Here is a 20,252-nt window from a genome sequence, read left to right on the forward strand (position 1 = left end):
TTTTGATGTTACCATGTGGATGACATTATAGATGTTAGGAAAAGCTTCTGACTAACTTTATTTTATTTATTTATATATTTATTGCCAATTACGTGTAATAAATTTCCACATAAGTTTTCTGAAGTTATATGATCCAAATTGTCTCCCTCCTTCCTTCCTTCCCTCCCCACTCCCCCCAGAACTGGCAAGCAATTCAGTCAGGGTTTTGCATGTATTATCATGCAAAACATTTCCATATTGTTCATTTTTGTAAATGAAAAATCTTATAAAACCAAAATCCCAAAACATATACCCAAGCAAATAAGTGAAAAATCATATACCTTCATCTGCATTCCTAAAAAAATATGGAATGCTGCATGAATTTGTGTGTCATCCTTGCCTGAGGGCCATGCTAATCTTCTCTGTATCATTCCAATTTTAGTATATGTGCTGCTGAAACAAGCACGTGCCTAACTTTAGAAGAATGAATTAAAAAGAATCTTTATTAGAATAAAGTCTGTGCATAAGATTAAGTTTGGACGAGGGATCAAATAGTTAAATATTAGTGAGAGCAGTCAGAGTGGTAATTCATCATTTCTTCAAATCTTGGACTTTTTCAGGTTTAGAGCATGATGTAATATCATGTTGATAAGTTTAACTATTTTAATAGAATTGTATTTTTAAAATACTTTGGGAGGACTTTTATAGCTTTCTGCTTTATCTCAGATTAGTATATGTGCCTTTTCTCATATGTAACTGTACCCTCTACAAGCACATTAAAAATCATCTACTTTGAAGAAAAGAAAAGAAATAAGACTCAGTACCAGATTTGCAAACCTAAAAATACATCACATTCACAAAAATGTCAAAGCTATTAAGACTCTTTTGAGGTCTAATGACTTATCTCAGTTAAAATTTTCAAAGTAATCCAACCATTATGTTCAGTAACCTGAAATGATTCACAATACTGACCCATGACGATATCTAGGATAGTCAATGGCATTAAAGTAGTCATTATACTAAGAGGAAAAGAAAAGTATTAAAATATGTGAATGACAATCCATTAGTCTATTACCTATTCCAGAATAAGTTCTTAATGGAATGATCTCATTCATATTTAGTTTCTTTCACACCAGGAGTCCAGGCTCAACCATGTTCCATTCTCTCTTTGCTCGATAATGAATTGAGAATCTACCACCATAACCAATTATGCATCTGCATCACCTAACATTTGCTTACTTACTACTAGCTAGTTATGCGCCTTAGTTAATACTTACTTACCTTATTTTTCAGTGCCATTGGCATCTAAATACCTTTCTTGAGTTTCCAGGCTACCTGTGTTTTAAAAATAGTTAAAGAATTGCCAAATACAGGAGGGATTATATTTAATCTTCATACTTATAAGGGCTAGAAAAAAGATTAAAAGGTAGAAGTTATGGGAAAGGAACTTTTGGATCAATTCAAGATCTTCCTAATACTAAGAGTTATCAAAAATATAAACTGCAAAAGAATTGAATTAAAAATAGAAGTAGCTTTTTTTTGAGGCAATGAATTCATTATTGGGCAAATTGAGGTCAAAAGGTTATGTCTTGGTTGCTTTATTTTAAAGGACTGCTACACTGAGAAAGAGTTGGTAATAAAATTTATTTCCAAGTCCATAATTCTGTGATACTAGTAAACATTTTATATTTGCATGGCATTTCATGTTTTCCAAGTTACTTTCCCCTATGTATTTTATTTTGGCTCTATGGCATACTTCTGAGGTTTTTAGGGCAAAAGTTGTTTTCATTATGAAGGCTTTGTCTTGTCTTCCACCATCTGCCTATCTCCTCACTTTCTCTACTCTAGCTCTTTTTCTGTGTCTCATAGCAAGTTGCTTGATTGAAGAGACAGAATCAGAGCGCCAAAGCAATTGGTTCTTCCTTTCAGTCCATGGTGGTTTCTCCATCTTTCCCATTTCCAAGGCACTTTTTTTCTACCAGCTAATAACCACTAAATATGCCATACCTAACTTGGAATGAAGTTCAAGCGATTATTTGTGGGGTGAGGTATTTTGTTCCTCATCCACACCTAGAGGCATAATGGTGTGCTAAAAAATGCTTGATTTAGACTCAGAAGCTTTTGATTCAGAATCTGATTTGGCTCCTTGTTCATATTTGTGAACTTGGGCAAATATTTTACTTCATTGTGCCTCAGTTTCCACAGCTTAGTTTCCAGTGTTGAAAATTAAAGGATTTGACTAGATTAGACATGCAAAAAAAAAAAAAAAAAGCCTCTCTGCCAAACTTCTATGTGGACCAGAATCAGATTAAAATATAATTGATAAATGTTTATCAAAATAAAATTTTAATGCAACATAGATAATTTTAATTTTTGTTTTTCAGATAAATATGTAGCCTTCAGGGGATCATTTCTAGTTGAGTTCAATACTTCTAGAGTAGATGATCTCTTAAGTTCCTTGCAGTTCTAAATCTATCATTCTGTGATATAGGGTAAATGTAGCATATGAATAAGGATGTGAAACATAATATGTATTTCTTTGAAGTATTATTTCTAGAGCCTGAAATCAAGAGGTAAGAAAAATTCATATAAGGTTTATCATCTGCCAGCTGTTACTGATATAACTTGACATTACTGTGTCATGACACTATTTGATATTTATACACATTTCTTAGTGTATAAATGTTTTCCCAATATCAAGGTCAAATTGAACCAAATTCATTTATATTTTTCCACTTTCCAAAAAATTGTATCATTTATAACGATGCATCTTTTCATTATTCTTGTATGTTCCAATCTCATGATAATACCTTACTAGAAAATACTAGGACTGTCCATGATGATTCTCTATAACAATAAGAGCAAGTGGTTTCACTTGAATTTAAGTTCTTTCTAACCGTTTTTATTTCCTTAATTTCTTAGTAAGTACATTTAGTACATTTCAAGAAATTTAACTGCCTTAATTCAATTCAGATAAAAAATAAATCCTTCCTTCATTTTTATTTTTGTATTAAATTGTTAATAGAATTCAAGTAAAACCTAAAAAACAATGAAATTCTATTTTGGTTTTAGTCACTGTCATTTTATTGTCATGCTTCTTTTATTTTTATTTTTCTTTATCTTTTTGTAATGCTATCATGGCTATAATTGAATGCACTTGCATACAATTTGATATTCATGAAGTGCAAACACGCAGCACAAATTAAGACTGTTTTTGATTAATTAAAAACAACATTGAACACCAATATAGTCACCTAAACTTTCTTAGGAACAATTGACATTTTAATTAATTAAAATCACCAATATTTTCATTTGTTCCCTCTAGATTTTGAGAAGCCATATTTGTTAATTTAACCTACATTTGATGCTATTCCATTTTACATATACATCAGAAATGGATGTATTTCCTTCATTTCCTGTTTAAAGTTAATATTTTCTCATATATTTTTTATTATCCCATGATTTTTTCCTAAATTGATTATATAATCTCTATTATGCCCATGCTACTTATTTCTTTTCCCAAATGAATATTGAAATTCATATTTATACAAATTTATAATGATCTTTGGAAATAAATCTAAGGAATATTCAGACTCATGTTTCATATACATTTTCAATGATCTTTAAAACTAACTCTAAGGAATATTCTCACGAATATTGTGTTTGTTTTTTTTCCTATTTGGAAACTGACCGATATACTAAGTAATTATAATGATATCAAAGTTTCAGGTATATATAACTGGAAAACTGTTAGGGCCTATGAACATAAGCCCAAAAAATAAAACTTTTGGTAAGAATTATAGTTCTCTTACTTCATTATACAGTGTGGAGAGAAAAAAAGCAAGGGACCAGTGAATTGTAAACCTAAGTACTTTCAAAAATGATAGTCTTGTTTTTTCTTCTTTTCATGTTTAATAGAATTCTGAGATAACATTCAAGATGGACAGAGTCTTTTGATGTCTAATTTGGGGACTTAGCCATGAGACTGAGAACAGTTCTAGAAAAAAATTTGGAGATTAAAAAAAAATCTTGTGAGAAATGAAAAGAGAGCTTTCAGAGCCTGGGTTAAAGAGCATCAAAAGTTCCTATTGCCAGATCATAAGGTCTCAGCACTATATTACACATGATTCTGGAGCCATTATTCTATAGAGCTCTTCATAGCAAGAGAAGATGCTAGTGATCACACTTGCTTCCACCTTTGGTTGCATCTTTAAGGTTCTCAGTAATTAAACAAGCCTGCCCTTGAAATTTTGCTAAATAAAGTTGGTCCTAGCAACAACCACAACTCACCAATCACTTTCCCTCCACTGTTATTTAAGACTTCTTTATTCTTTATTGAAGCCCTTTATTTTATTTCTGCTATGTAGATAAAGAAAAGGTAGTTTGAGACAATAAAAATCAATATAAAATACATATTAATGGATAAATAAGGCTGATTTCTTTTTTAAAAGTCTGAATTTGACAGAAATCTAAATGGGAAGATACCTGTAATAGCTAGAATTAAAATGCCTAAGATGAGTGTTTTTTTTTAACATTTAATAATATTTATTTTTTAGAAAAGTTAACATGGTTACATGGTTCATGCTCATTTGAATGTAGTCATGAACAAGGAAGGAATTATGCCACAAATGGGCCAAAAGTAAAACAGTGGACACTAATAAAGATATGTTCAATACAGTGACATTCATCAACTAAGATCTATTTTGGGGAGAAATCCAAAATAGATCTTAGTTGATGAATTGTCAAATGAATTTATATTCTAATCAGATATGGGGATCCACAAAAAAGGATCTGAAAAGAAGCATTAAGAGAGTAAAATGAAGGTATCCAGCCTTGGGGCATGGTTGGAGATGAACATAGAAAGATCTACTAGAGCCCCTCCACAAAGTAGAGGTTCCAGGAAGAATTCATGAGTGAGAGAAGGGAGACAGGTCTTTTGAAGGGATATTCCATGTTGAATGGGCCAGAGATACATGTTTTTTGGGGAAAGAGGCTCCAGGTATTGAAGACAGTCTTAGCATGAGCCAGCAATAGATAGTGCTGGGCTCTGAAGTCAGGAAGAAATCAGGAACCAAACAGAAAAATAAATGAACCACAACAACAAAATGGAGATGTTTGCAGTGATCCCAACTTTTGGTTATGAGAGTCTGGACCAGAGCTATATTATTTGGAATGGAGAGAAAATGGAACTTAGAGAGATTTTTCTTTACTTAACCTCTATTGCCTTAATCTCCTGGAGAAAGAAATGGCAAAGAACTCCAATATCTTTGCCAAGAAAGCTTCCTGTTTAATAGGGTCAGAGAGTCACAAAGTGTCAGATGTGACTCAACACATGAAGAACAGCAAGAAAATGCCAAACATTATGTCAAGAGCTTTGCAATATTATTTGCTTTGATCCTTACTAGAAGAAACTAAGGCAGACAGAGGTATGTATTAGAAGCATTTCCTACCACTTATAATTAGCTAAAATATTTTGTATGATGTTAAAAGTTTATGATATAATGCTGACATTTTCAATAATAGAGTGACTGATTTAGAAAAAAAGGTAATTTTTATGCTATTATATTACAAGAATTACATCTTGGGCGTACATTTGAAAATAAAATTAGATGGATTTCCTAGGATTTATAATCTATTATCACATATTTGTTCTTGTCAGGTCCCTAAATACAGCAATCCTATGTATGTCTGGCCTTAGAACATGAAGAGAAAATGCAGAGACATAGCTTTTCTCCTAAAATTCCTTGATGCTGATAGAGAACTCACTGCTGACATCTTAGCTGGCCAAATTTCATACTAAATTAGTTTCATTTTTAGAAATGATGTTCATGAATAAAAATCTATTACAAAAGTATTATCATATCTGAAAATGTGTTACTCACAAGAATGACATTCTTTGAGATGGAAAACATTTTATTAATACATTATTCTTTTTTAACATAGTATTTCAGCAGTCTCATACCTCAATCGTTAACTCTAATATGAATTTCACACTATCTTTGAGCTTGTTCACTTTTTTCATTGCATTCATTGTGAGTGATCATGGCCTTTGTAATTTTCCTTTCCAAATTAAAAAAAAAAAAGGATTTAGGATTGAAATAGGAAGTTTTTTGAAAACCTCTACTCTAATACATTTCCCAAGAGATTATCACTTAATTAAGCCAACAATTTTAAATCATTCTATTTTATTAAGACTTCTTTTTGTCTAATGTTCTCCACTGTCCATTTTGATGCAAAAAATCCAATGAATACATGATGAATATAGGCCTTATTAATTAGAAAATTCAGAAGATATTATGCATTTTTAAATTTTGACAATTTTTAGATTAAAGCCATAGCATCAATCTTTAAAAAATTTTTTCAGAGGATCCCTTCTAAACTGGCATAGGATTCTGATTGGAGTTTAAACTTGAATTATAAATATGTTTATCTTATGAAGGAAACTTCCTAGAATGGAAGTTGGATAATTTTATCTTTTTGAGGTAGAGCTTTCTTGTTTCATGAAAACCATAGATATAGTACCTTCTCATAAAATAAGAGAACTAGTCTTAATAGTTGAGAAGTGGACAGCTAGAAAATCTTCTTTTTCAGTAAAATATCATATTGTCCTGTAGGACATTTGTTCACTTGCCTATTATATTTTCTTGATTTCAGTTTTGCATTTTTTTATTAGATTGATTTATCTGTTGCTGTGTTTCATATTGACTATCATGCCTCTGTGTTTAGGTAGACTATCTCCATAATTATTGAGACATTAGTTAAATTGAAGACACATAATTATGAGATCTATAGGCATTTTACTTCCTCCCTAATTCCTAACTTCGTAATTCTGTACTGTATTCAAGAATAGCATCATCATTCTTATAGCATCTCAGGTTTGAACTTTTTTTTATTTTAGACTTATTGAATTCTTTTTTTACCTATAGAAACAATCTTTTTCATAATTGTTTTCTGGCAATTTGCAATCCATTTTCTCTCCCTCCCTCTGCCTTCTTCAAGATAGCAGGTAAGAAAATATGGGTCACATGTGCTATTATGCAATATATATTTCTATAGTTTTCATATTGTGAAAGAAGATACATTATACAAGAAAAAATGCAAAAGAAATAAAATGAAAAAGAATATGTTTCAATGCGCATTGAGAATCTTAATTGCTTCTATGGTGATACACAGTCTTTTCCACCATCAATCCCTTGAAGTTGAATTGGATTCTTGCATTGCTGATAGCAGTTAAATCATTCATATTTGATCATCTTACCCAAGTTTGAACTTTGAAGTTATTCTCACCTTGACTCTTAATCAAACTCGACCACTCCTCTATCACCAAATCTTGACATTTCAGTCTCCTTAGTGTTTCTTCTATATGTTCCCTTTTCTTCATATTCCAGGAACCTTTTAAGATAAGCCTTAATCACTTCTTACCTGAATCAAAACCAAAAGCCTCCTAATTAGTTTCTCTGCATTTAATTTCCCACCATCTAATTGATCTTCCACAAAACTATGAAATTTGTATTTCTAAAGCAAAGTTATTAGCACTTTTATTATTTTATTAGTTATTAGTCACTCCTACTCAGGATACTTCATTTGCTCCCCATTACCTTTAGGAAAGAATGCAAATTCCTTTCTTTAGTGTTTAAATCACTTCACTGTATAACTACAACCTATTTTTCCAGGATAGTTGCCTATTGCTTTCTTTTACAGTCCCTCTGTTCCAGGTAGATTGTCCCACTTGATGCCCCCTACACTATACTCTATTTTCTGTCTAGGTGGCTGAAAAGTCTCTCTGTATCCCAAGTTGAGAATATTCTCCACTCTTACCTCTAACTCTTAGAATTCCTACTTCCCTTTGACACTCAGCTCAAATTATGCTGTTTCTAAATCCTTACTGTTTACTGTTGGGTGTCCCTGTAGTGTTGTATTGTCTCTCTCTCAATCTCTATTAGAATGCAAACTCTTTAAAGGGCAGAATTATTTTTAGTATTTCTCTCTACAGACCCTAATATTGATACTAGCACATAGTGTATTCAGTGCTAACTATTTCCTTATTGATGACTTATAAAATAAGATGAAAAGTTTATTTGAGAGATTAGTTATTTCTTCAATACATATGATCATGATAGCCATCCTATTCTAACTGATTAATATTGTTTTTAAATTCCTACCTTCCATTTTTTTGATTTTTATATTTTATTTTCTCTAATTACATATAAAAATAATTTTTAACATTCATTTTTTAAATTTTCTCCCTCCTTCTGACCCTCCCTTTCTCCTTCTCCCCAAGATAGTAGCCAATCCAATAATCTGATACCGATTTTGCATGTCCAATCATGTAAATCATTTCTTCATGTTAGTCTCTATGTGGAAGAGATCTCAAAGAAAAAAAAAGAAGCAAGAAAGTGAAATATAGTGTATTTTGGTTTGCATTCAGACTCCATCAATCCTTTTTCTGGAATGTGATGGCATTATTCACTATGAGCCTGAAATTGCCCTGGATCACTATATTTTTTTAAATAACTATCAGTTTTTGATAAAAAATTAGTTACTATGTACATAAAATTACTATCATCACATATTCTAGTGGTGTAGACAATAGACTAATAACACACGTATAGTACATTAAAGTTTTTATTGTGATATCACTGTAACATCCCTGATATAGGTGGTGCTAGCATTATTGTCACCTCCATTTTAAAGATAAGCTCATGATGATGATGGCTAAGGATTTTATGATTATTATCTTGTTTGATCCAAAAACCTTGGGAGGCAAGTATTATTTTTACATTTCCAATTTTACATTACAATCATTTTACACATGAAGAAACTGAGGCAAGCAGGGCTTGAATAACTTGCCCATGGTCAGACAGTTATTAAGTGTCAGAGGTCCAATCTGAATTTGAGCTTCACTGTCTCTGGGCTTGGCACTCAATCCACAGAACTACCCCATCAGCCCCAGGAATCTTACAGTCTCACTCAGAGGAGGACTCAGACCAACTACCTGCTATCACCCTTTTACAAATTTATAGTGCTCACTTAACATTTGCAATGGAGGCTGACAATTTCAGAGGGAACAAGATCTGTACTTTATTCCTAAACATACATTGATGAGTAGTTGAAATGAAAATTATAGTGACTTTCAAGAGATGTGATGGCTCTGGTAAAAAAGAAAGGCTCTATTTCAGTATTTAGAGGGATGAACTCACTCCATGATATCTGATATTTTGTGATCTAAAAATTAACATTACAGCTCATTCACATTTTTTGTAATAGACTATGAATCAAAGTAATATCTTGAATTGACAAATATAAAAGTTTGCCACTATCTGTCGGAATTAAGGTGACACAGTAGATAGAGAACTTGGCTTAGTCCAATCTGGCTTCAGACACTTAGTAGCTGTGTTACTCTAGGCAAGTCCCTTTACCTTATTTGCCTTAGTTTTCTCATCTGTAAAATGGGCTGGAGAAGGAAATATCAAACCGCTGCAGTATCTCTGCCAAGAAAACTCCCCAAAAGGGGTCACCGAGAGTCAGGCATTATAATAAAAACTAACCAACAAAAATCAGAATTAATAATTTAAAAGAATACATTTAATTGATTGACTTCTCTGTGACATTTAGCATTTGTGATCACCCTCTTTTTCTCTATATTCTCATCTTCTTCACTTCTGTGACACTGATTTCTCCTGATCCTCTTCATCCTAACTAGTTCTATACAGTGTCAGTGTTTGCCCAAGGGCTGTATCTTTAGATCCTTTCCACATATAATTTCCTTTGGGAACTCATCTCATCTTTTCATTTGTCATTTAAATGTAATCTCATCCCCACTATCTTCCCCAATTACCAGTCCAGCCCAAGGTTAAAAAGATAGTGTGGCTTAGTGAAAAGGATTTTGAATTTAGAACTCAAATCCCCACTTCTGCCAGCTTTATCTCTTTAAATCAGTCTTTTGGCCTCAGTTTCTTCAAATGTAAAATGAAAACATTAGACTAGTCAGTCCCTAAGATTCCTTTTAGCTCTACATCTGCATTCTTATGATTTCCAATGGTCTGCTGGACATTTACACATGAATACTTGCTTGCTTTTGGGCTGATGAAAGAGACAGTCTGAGTAAAACTAGATGACTTCTGAGGATCATTACAATTCTATGTGAGTGGAACAGGGTGGTGAACAGTGTACCCCACCACTGCAATTAGTTCACAAGCAGGGATTTGAGAGGCCAAAGTATAAGATAGCAGTATTCTTTCAAGAAAAGGACATTCCCCACTTTGGATACTTGAGGAATGTCAAAGTACTGCATTCAAAGACCCAATGCAAAGGGTCTTCTAATCATAGAAACTCCACTTTCCTGGCAGCATCAGTCACAACAGGAATCTTCTTTGAAATCATTAAAAGATAAGTGAGTTAATCTTCTTTGAGATTTTAAAAAGATAAATTAACTACTTCCACCCCTTAAGGGTCTTTGAAATTTGAAGTGGGCAGGTCAAGGGTTTTATTTTTAGAGAAAGGAATGGGGTGGATGTTGGAAAAGGAAGGGAAAATACTAACTTCTATCTAGGTTCTTGAAAATATTGTGGTGAAACACTTATGTAAAAGACACAGATTATACCCCACTCATATCATTCTGTGATTCTGTCAGCATCTTGATCCCAACATGCCTGAAGTTGAATTCATTATCCTCCCATCCATGACTATACCACCTTTAAACTAGGTTTTCTTTTCCTATTTCTGAAAATTGAACTACTATCTTTCTAGGCACCCAGTTTTGAAACCTTGGAATTGTCTTTTGCTTTCGCTAGTTACACCATTCTTATCCAGTTATGTGGTAAGCTTAATTTCACCTTCACAATACCTTTTTGAATGGCTTCCCTCATGACAAGGAATGGAAATTACAAAGGTTTACATTTGAAGTAAAGAAAAACTTCCTAATAAAACTTGAGTGGGCTTTTTGGTAAGGCAATAGATATCCTCTTCATCAGAGTTCTTTAAACAAAGGCTGGATGACAACTCATTCAATATTTTGTAAGGGCAGTTTTTGTTCCCCCACAGCTTTATCCTGATCTCTTTTTTGCCTCTGTCATATGATAATATATCACTTATCTACCTGCTAGAGTTCTCCCATTGGATGATAAACTCCTTGTGTGGGGAACTGTCATTTGCCACATTTCTGTTCCCAGGCTAGAATAGTAACATAAATGTTGTGGTCACTTAATGGTTTTGTAAGATTAAAATTCTCTAGATATGGTCTCTTAATCTATAATTATTTATTACTTAATAAAAATTGGGTCAGGGAAAAAAAAGACACCAGCCACATGTGGCCAGCTGTTTCCTTCCCTTGCTGATTCTGTCATATTCTCAACCAGATCTCTGGAATCTGGAGCTCCACTAGCCAGTCCTCACCCACTGACATTTTCCTATCTGTCTCCTCTAATGCAAAAAGAACCCTTCCTTCCTAGAACCTGAAACTTATCTCCTCTGTGTCCTCCCTTTCTTAATCCCTATGATTTGCTGGGCTTGATCTCAGTCTGTATCAGAGGGATGGTCTTGTGGATGCTAGGAATCAATGGGACACAGGAGACAAGCATCTTCTGGGTGCCAGGGAGACATGAGGCTTCTGGTGTCCTCCCAGAGTGCATGTGAGTCTCCTTTATACAGATAAGCCTCAGACCTTGTTTTTAACTCAAACATAAAGTGTGGTTGAATAGCATCCCCAAAAGAAAAGGTTCAGAATAGTAATTTCTCAAAGTTTGAATTGAATTGAACTGAAGTGACTCATTGTCTAGGGCTCAGTCGTACTTGTCCTGGGCTTCCTCTTAAAGCTTTTACACAAGTCAAATGCAAGCATTCCAAATCTTTGACATTTTAGAAAAAGGAACATTTCTTGACATGTTGCCAGTGGTGACTGCTAAACACCCTTGAAGAGACCATGCTTTTTAATAATAGTCTCATGACATCATTCAGGAAGTCACCTTAGTCAAGGCTGCTGTCTCTAGCCCTCTCTGGATAAAGATGTTTCAGCTCAAAAGGAATAATTTTTACCACACATAAGGAGGAATTGGAATTACTTTGGGGCACCCCTTTGTCTTCACCTTTCTCTCTTTTTTCAATGTCTCTTTCTTTGTGTGTGTGAGTGTCTCTCTCTCTCTCTCTCTCTCTCTCTCTCTCTCTCTCTCTCTCTATATATATATATATATATATATATATATATATATATATATATATGTATAGTATTATTATGAACTGGAATTGGAATTTCTTTAGGAGACCTCTGACTCTGTCTTTCTCTTTCTCTCTGCCTCTCTGTGTGTATATCTCTGTCTCTTTCTCCATATATACATATATGTATGCATGTAAACTGTGTATATACTGTGTAAGGATAAATAAATATATGCATATATGGAGGAGAGAGACAGAGGTTTTTGTACATATGTATGTGTGTATGTGAGTGTATCCTAAACAATGGCTACAATACCTGGGGGAGTCCACAAAAAGAAGAAGAAATCCTCCAAAGTAATATAATAAGAATGTGTGTGTGTGCACATGCGCATGTGTGTGTGCAAGCACATGTGTCAAAAGAATAGTCGTTTTTGGAAAGAGTAGTGACATTGATTAGTTATTGGAAGAGAACCCTTAGAGAATAGGTATTCACTATAGCATTATTTCTTATTTATGTGTAAGATATGATAGAAGTCCTTTGAATGAAATGTTTAACTTTTTTCTTTTTATTAAATATGATATTTGGTATAGTTATCTTAATATTGTATTAGGGCCCTGTATCTAGATTCCATTATGGAGTAGAAGTTAAGGTACATTCATTTGTTTGGTTTTTTTTAAATTTTGCTTACATTGTATAACTAGGTATTTAGCTTGAGGAAAGTTGGGCTAAAGGGAAAATCAGCAATAGGAATTATTTTTCCTACTCACAGTTATTATTTCGTATTTTATAAAGAATCATTGGTTCTGCTTGGATAAAGCATTCACTGCTAGACTGTGTAAAGATAATGCTAAGGCTGGATAACTGCAATGGATTAGAGAGGTGGTCAGTAAAAACTTGAGTTGATTTGTTTTTCTGTTTATTTTTCTGGTCCAACAAGGGAATTAGACTTTTGACAGTTTGATTAGCATTATGTTTTAAAATCTACTAAATCTACTAAAAGATTTTATTTAAAATATTTTATTAAAAGAGAAATCTGGCTCAAGTATAAAGACAGTGGTTCAAAGATTATAATTTGTGACTTGTCCATGATTACAGAGAAAAAAACCCAACCTGGGAGGCTCTCTGATTGAAATTTAAGATTTTGTAAGTGAAACAAAATTTATATCCATCCTAAAAATAAAATAAAAAAAATCAGTTAATACACTGGTCCATAGACTAGAGCTGATAAGGAAGCATTTAGGTAATAAAAGAAAACCTTTCCATTAGAATCAAATATTTTGAATTTTCCTAGGAATTGTAAAGTATAAAAAATTGCTATATTAATCCAACACATTACAGTAGTTATAAACATCTTCCCAATTTAATAATGAGGCACAGTATAATTATCTCTTCGTTCCTATCATTTATCCCATCTCTTCTGTTACTAACTGGTTTAGGGAATGAAATATTTTATAATGTTCACATTTCTTTTCAAGAGATTAATAATCTTGGGACCAATTATAAATTACCTTATAAATGGAGCTAATCTCACTTTTGATTAATAGATGCTTGTAATTATCAATCATAAATTTCATACTTGTTTATAAAATTTATTTCAGTAAAGGGTAAATTCCTTATTTCAGTGTTACAGGTAACTTTGAAGAGTTATTCATCAAAAAAAAACCCATTTCACTTTTTATAATAAGCAACTCATTTTTTCCATTGCTTAGAGTTGAATAGAATCTCTATTGTGTTGCACAAAATTATAAATAATAGTGGGAAATCCAGGACATATTATACCTCTAAACATCAGTTCCTTGCCAATTAAACTATATGCTTTCAATCTAAAATCTAGTTGATGTATAGCCAAAGAAACATTTCCCCATCCTCCACCCTTCCTCTATCCTATAAATGAAAAGGATATGTGGCAATGCCTTGGGTTACCAATCAAATGATCCAGGAAATAGGATTCTGCTTCTCTAATATATGTTCTCTGCTTAATTCAGGAAAGCCAGCTTGTTGTTGGCTTCCAGGCAGAACCAATTAAACTACAGCCCCCTTCCCTGCCCTCTTCTTTCCCTCATTCAACAATTATAATATGTATCTCTGCAGTTCAGGTAATATTTTCATAGGAGCAACCAATAGAGCAGAAGAGGAAATCTTCCCTTTGTTAGTAACAGAAAAGGCGATGACAATACACAGCCTAGGATAGGTGTCTTAGCACATCATCCATGTGGATTCACAAACTCAATTGCCATGATTAGAAGCGCCAGCAACAAAGATGCATTTGGTTAATAAGCAGGAGGACTGTGTGAAAGCAATTAGGGAACTCACTAAAAAGTGACATGCGTTACAAGGGAAAAAATAAAAAAGAGCAATACTATCAAGGAAGTAAAAGACAAATCATAGACTACCGTGTTTAAAAGTAATTGAGTGGTCCTAGTTTGACATTCAAAATAGTTGTTATAAAAATGAACACTGGATAAGTTCTTTACAAGGAAGTTATGTAAATTGATTTTCTTTTCAGTTTTTTCAAATGAAAATAATTCTTTCCTCTCAAATGATTGCAAAGTTCGTAAAATGTTTAGCATGGTATCTAACACATAGTAAGTGCTAAATAAATACTTAGCCCCTTCCTCTCCTCTCTCCCTATTCTTTTTAAATTAAATAAGATTAGAATCTTTTTTTTTCTCTACTCTTCCTTCCAGTTTCCCATCCCCAGGGAGGAAAAATACTGTTAGGGGACAATTCTTCCATATTTCCCTTTTTTCAAAGTATCCTCAGTGTAAGTCCAAAGTTCTCTTATCGAAAGTGGTTGTAAATGGGGAAAGTATTCATATTATTTTCATGATAATCACAACTACTTTTGAATTTGATGTCTTAGAATAATCATCCTATCTAGACAATGACCATTCATTTTGATTATGATGAAGAGATGTCCTTTGCAAGTTAGATCTGTAATTATATTCATATACTAGCCTTCAGAAGGTCCTTAACAAACATGATGACATGCACTATTTAATTGTTCAGGACATGAACCGACAAAAGGAAATAGCTTATTCTAACATATTTAATAATTTTCTCATTTACAATGTTTACTAAAAAAAAAGAAAAAACTACAAACATTAAACTAGAATTAAGATGAATGGAATGATATTGTGTGAAAACCCCATATGCCTTTTAAAATTTTCTTTCTACTTCTATTTACTTCCCCCCAATCTCATCATCATTAAACTAAATTATATTTCTAGATTTGTTCTTTGAATATGGCATTGATAAACAGCATAATCTTAAAAGGACTATACTTTTCTACTTAGCATAACCAACTTGAAGGCAAGTATTAGGTTTTATGCTCATTCTCTATCAAAAGAATAGAGAATAGTTGTACCTGGAAAACAATTAATTTTCTATGTGGAGTAAATTTGTCCTATGTCAATGTGATGATATGAATTTATGAATTCATATTTACAATCTACAAATTACAAATTCATATTTGCAATTTACAAATTACAAATTCATAAGGTGTATCTATTTCAACATATATGAGCTGGATAGGGGAAGAACACAAGAGGTGGGTAGATTTTAATAAAACAATTGATTAAAATCTATCAGCTCCTTTCAATATAAACAAGTGAGGGCAGTTTAGTGGTTCAGTGGATAGAGAGCCAATCCTGGAGATGAGGCCCTGGGTTCAAATGTGGTCTCAGACACTTCCTAGCTGTGTGACCCTGGACAAGTAGCTTAACCCCAGTTCTCTAACGCTTATTGCTTTTTTGCCTTAGAACCAATGCTTAGTATTAATTCTAAGACAGAATGTAAATATTTTTTGAATAAAAATTAAAAAATAAAAAGGGGTTATTACAATTCATGGGGAAAATCCTATAATGATCAATTTTTGGTTTCTCATGAATTTATAGCTATAAACTGATTTCTCAATGAGCATGTTCCAAGACTTCACATTCATATTCTAAAGGTCATTGTAATAGTCCAAGTGAAACATTAGGGCCTGAAATTGAAAGGTCCTTGAATTAGCAGAAATAAGGGAAAAAATTCTAGTCGTGCATAGATTTTGTAATTGATTGGATCCTGAGGATAGGAAACAGGGAGAAGTATTGGATAGCTCACAAACCTGGATGAGTGGAGGGATTGTAGAATCAGACCTTCAAAGATTTAGAGCCAGATGAGAGCTCACAGGTTATAGAGTTAAATCACCTTGTTTTAAAGATTGAGAAAGCTAAAGACCAAAGAGGTTAAATGACTTGTTCAAAGTCACAAAGATAGTAAATGATAAAATAATAATGGAAACACAATGGCTCCTAAAACATTTTATTTTGCACCATGCTATTGTGAGGCTTTTAGCAGAAAAAATAGAAGTTACAGGAGAAATTTTGTTTTGTTTTGGTTTTGGGCTGGAAAGAAAATTAAGCCTGTTTGGAACATAGTATATTTGATTTATCTAAGGAATAGTTATCCACAGAGAGATGTCCAGTGAAAATGAAACTCAAGAGAAAAATAATAACTGATTATATAGACTTTGAAGTTTTCCAAATAGGAATGATTGGTGAATTCATAAAAACCCATGAGATGCAGCTAGTGGCTAAGTAGATTAAGAGCCAAGGCTAGAGATAGGAGGCCCTGAGTTCAAATATGATCTTAAACACTTCCTAGCTGTGTGACCCTAGGCAAGTCACTTAATCCCTATTATCTACCCCTTACTACTTTTCTGCATTGCAATCAATACAGCCTATTGATTCTAAGACAAAAAGGTAAAGGTTGAAAAAAAATGTATGAAGACACTAGAGGAGAGAGCCCAGGACTAAGTCCTAGGGTATACCAACACAAAGGGGTAAGACATGGATGATGATCCTGCAAAGAAGACAGAATTGGTCAGATAGGAGGAAAACTAAAACAGAATGGTGTAATTAAAATCCAGGGAGGAGAAAGTATACAGAAGAGGAACTACTTGGCATCATTGGCAAATATTTCAGGCAAGTCAGGAAAGATAAGAATCAAGAAAAGGCTTTCAGATTTAGTCATTAATAAAATATTACTTACCTTTAAGAGAGCACATGAAAATTAGAATAGCAATATCCCTTTTCACATAATAGAAGTTTCCCGTTACTAATATTTCTTGCTTCTGTTCCAGCTTTGAAATCTACTTCCAGAATTCTTCAACTATTTTCTCCTTCTGGCCAGGTGTTCTTCTGTTTCTCCCAACAATGAGCTTCACCTAAATATTCTTCAGCATGCTTCTCCACTGCAGTTGGTGAACTTACTCAAGTAATATATTTTCTTCATAAACAACATCATGCCTTTTCTACGAGATGTACCACTTCGCTGCTGAATTTCTGTCATGAGTCACACCCCACAAGCCTCACTGATACCTATCTGGTTTACTATACTTCATAGTTATCACGGAGACTTGGTGAGGTATGGCGTATTTCCGTCGTTTTAAGAAAGAAGATTTTTTTTTTTTTTAGACTTCAGAGAAAAGACAAGTATCCCAGGGACAAAGACTTTTTAAAGAAATATGGCTAAGAGTATGGAAGACTCTTATGGTGTACTCACGAAAGATTCCCAATGATGAAAGAAATGGAAATTCATCTAAAGATATTAAGATGCCTACAAAAAGAACTCTCTGGCAAATTCAGATTTAGTGAATACTTAAGATGGAAAGAAGGACCCAGAAACAAAGATGAATATCAATCAAATAGGCACCAGTCTGTTGGAAAATTCTCAAAAAAGCAAAAACCCAGGATAACCTAAAGATTATGAAGAATAACAAGGAAAAGAAAAAAAAAAGACAAAAAAAAAACAACCCATGTTTGGAATCCGAAGATAAAAAAGTAAACCAGAAATTCTTGTCTAAACTTCTGAGGAATTGTAGTATAGTGGAAAGAGCACTAACTGAGAACTAAGGAAATTAGAATACATGACATAGAATCTTAGCAGAGAAAATAGTTTCAAAAAAGAGAAAAGAAAGTATTTGAAAATTTAAAAAATGGAAGTGGATGAAAATTTGTCAGAAGAGAATCAAAAGATAATTTTAAAAGAATAAGAGAATTCTCCATAAGTTAAAATGACTCACATTGAAGAAAGGATGTGTGCACAGATAACCCAAGGATCATAGGTTCCCTAGAAGAATATGATTATATGATAAAAACAAAGTAAACATAAACAAACAAAATTATTAATAATAATATCGAAAATAATGCAAGAAAATGTTCAAGAACTTTTGAAGATAGATAACAAAGTACAGATTGATTGAATCCGCAGATCTTGGGGAAAAGGAGAGAGAAAGGGAGAGTAGAAACAGCCCATGCTTAAAACTTGAGAAATATTATAGTGAACTAAGGAGAGGTATCTGGGTTCAAATCTTATTTCAGAAACATATTATTTGTGTGACCCTTGGCCAGTCTTTTAACATTTCTGAACCTCAGTATCCTTTTAAAAGGGCATAAGTCAACTCGATGGCTGCTAAAGTCCCTAGATTTTAGATCTATAAGCCAGAGAAACTTTGAACTCAGAGATGTCTTTTCTTATTATGAAGGAAACAGAGATAATAAAGAAGAAATATGTAGTGAGGGAATGTTATAGTGGAAAAAATGCCTTATTTATGTGCTTCTAGTTAAATTACTTTTCTTAGCCTCAATTCCTCAAATATAAAATGAGGAATTTGAACTACATGGTCTCAAAAATCCATTCTTATTCTAAATCTAATTATTAATGATTGTCAAAGTTTAGATTTTGAATGAAAAAACAGGATCCACAGAAGGTCCTAAGGGTACATAAATAAGGAAAAGGCTAAAGACATGAGAGGTTATTAGGAAAGGGCTGATCGAAAGAGTATTCTTTAACCATGAAAATTAGGAAGGTAAAGAGGAAATATTTTGAACATATAGTGGTCTGGGAAAGGAAATAAAGGTCAAAGGAGTGGATATGGGGTAAAATAAAAAAAAGGAAAAGAAAGAAAAAGAATTTGAGTAAATTATCTTGAGACTGAAAGATAAGTGGGACTTTGGTGATGGTGTAGGGCAGTGATGGACAAACTTTATAAAGAGGAGGCCAAAGGAAAGGAAATGCTCCTCTGTCAGTTTGTTTCTAAAGCAGCTCTTTCAAAGTTTCATTGTATTGTATCCTAGTCATTGTATTCATCAAATTATGAATGATGTTGCCCAGCCGGATAGAACACTTCAGGGGGCTGCATCTGGCCTGTGGGCCATAGTTTGCCCATCACTGGTGTAAGGCATTGACTCTCAGAACAGATAATTATTAAAGTAATGTAATAAAAACTAATTACAGGAAGAATGTACTGATTAAAAAAAAAGAAAGGTCAAAATGAATGCAGAAACATAAAGTTTAAAAAAACTAATATTAGTAACACTAAATTGATAGATTGATCAATCAAATAATATGGCAGAATAGTTAAGAAAATATAACCAAAGAGATAAGAAGTATAAAGAAATGCTTCTTAAAATAAAGATATATGCAGAATGAAAATGAGTCTGAAATAAAATTTTGTAATTATTTAAAAAGTCAGGGAATTGTAATCATTACATCAAAGAAATAATAAAAATAATTGTAAATATGAAAAATGATAAAGGCTGCCATAAATATATAAATTAGTATTTTAATTAAAGCCATGTTGATAGATAAAATCATTAGACCACGCGCTTGTAAGCATTCAAAACTGCCGCCACCTCCATTTTGTTTCCTGTTTCCTCGCCATCGCCTACTCGCCAAAGAGACCACTCCCTCCTAACCCCCGAGATTTAAGCGCTCCCCTGCGTCAAGACGTCGGAAACGGAAACCAGTTGGACCATGTTGGATCACGGGAAATGTAGTTTTGATACATTTCCCTAATTACTTTTTACATATTACAATATGAAGAGGTAGATATAAGGAAATTATTAACTATATTTAAAATTAATATGGGTGATGAAAACTATCAGTCCTAAATCTATATACATCAAATGACAAAGCATCTAAATTTATAAAGAAAAAGTTTAATAAATTGCAAAAAGGCAAAGTTCTGAAATACAGAGGATATGACAATAAAATAATTAAGTAATTAAGTGGTTCTTTGAAAAGAATTACAAAGTCAGTTAAAATTAAGCAGTAGCAAAATTGAGAATTTAAAAGA

General features: G+C 32.9%; 1 non-coding gene across 1 annotated transcript; it reads right to left on the minus strand.

The window, feature by feature from the left end:
* Positions 1 to 338: 338 nt before the first annotated feature.
* Positions 339 to 445, minus strand: LOC123243338. The gene has a single exon (XR_006505886.1). It is a non-coding gene; the product is annotated as a U6 spliceosomal RNA (small nuclear RNA).
* Positions 446 to 20,252: the final 19,807 nt, after the last annotated feature.

This window comes from Gracilinanus agilis, chromosome 3 (assembly GCF_016433145.1).
Source record: "Gracilinanus agilis isolate LMUSP501 chromosome 3, AgileGrace, whole genome shotgun sequence".
Lineage (NCBI taxonomy): Eukaryota > Metazoa > Chordata > Mammalia > Didelphimorphia > Didelphidae > Gracilinanus > Gracilinanus agilis.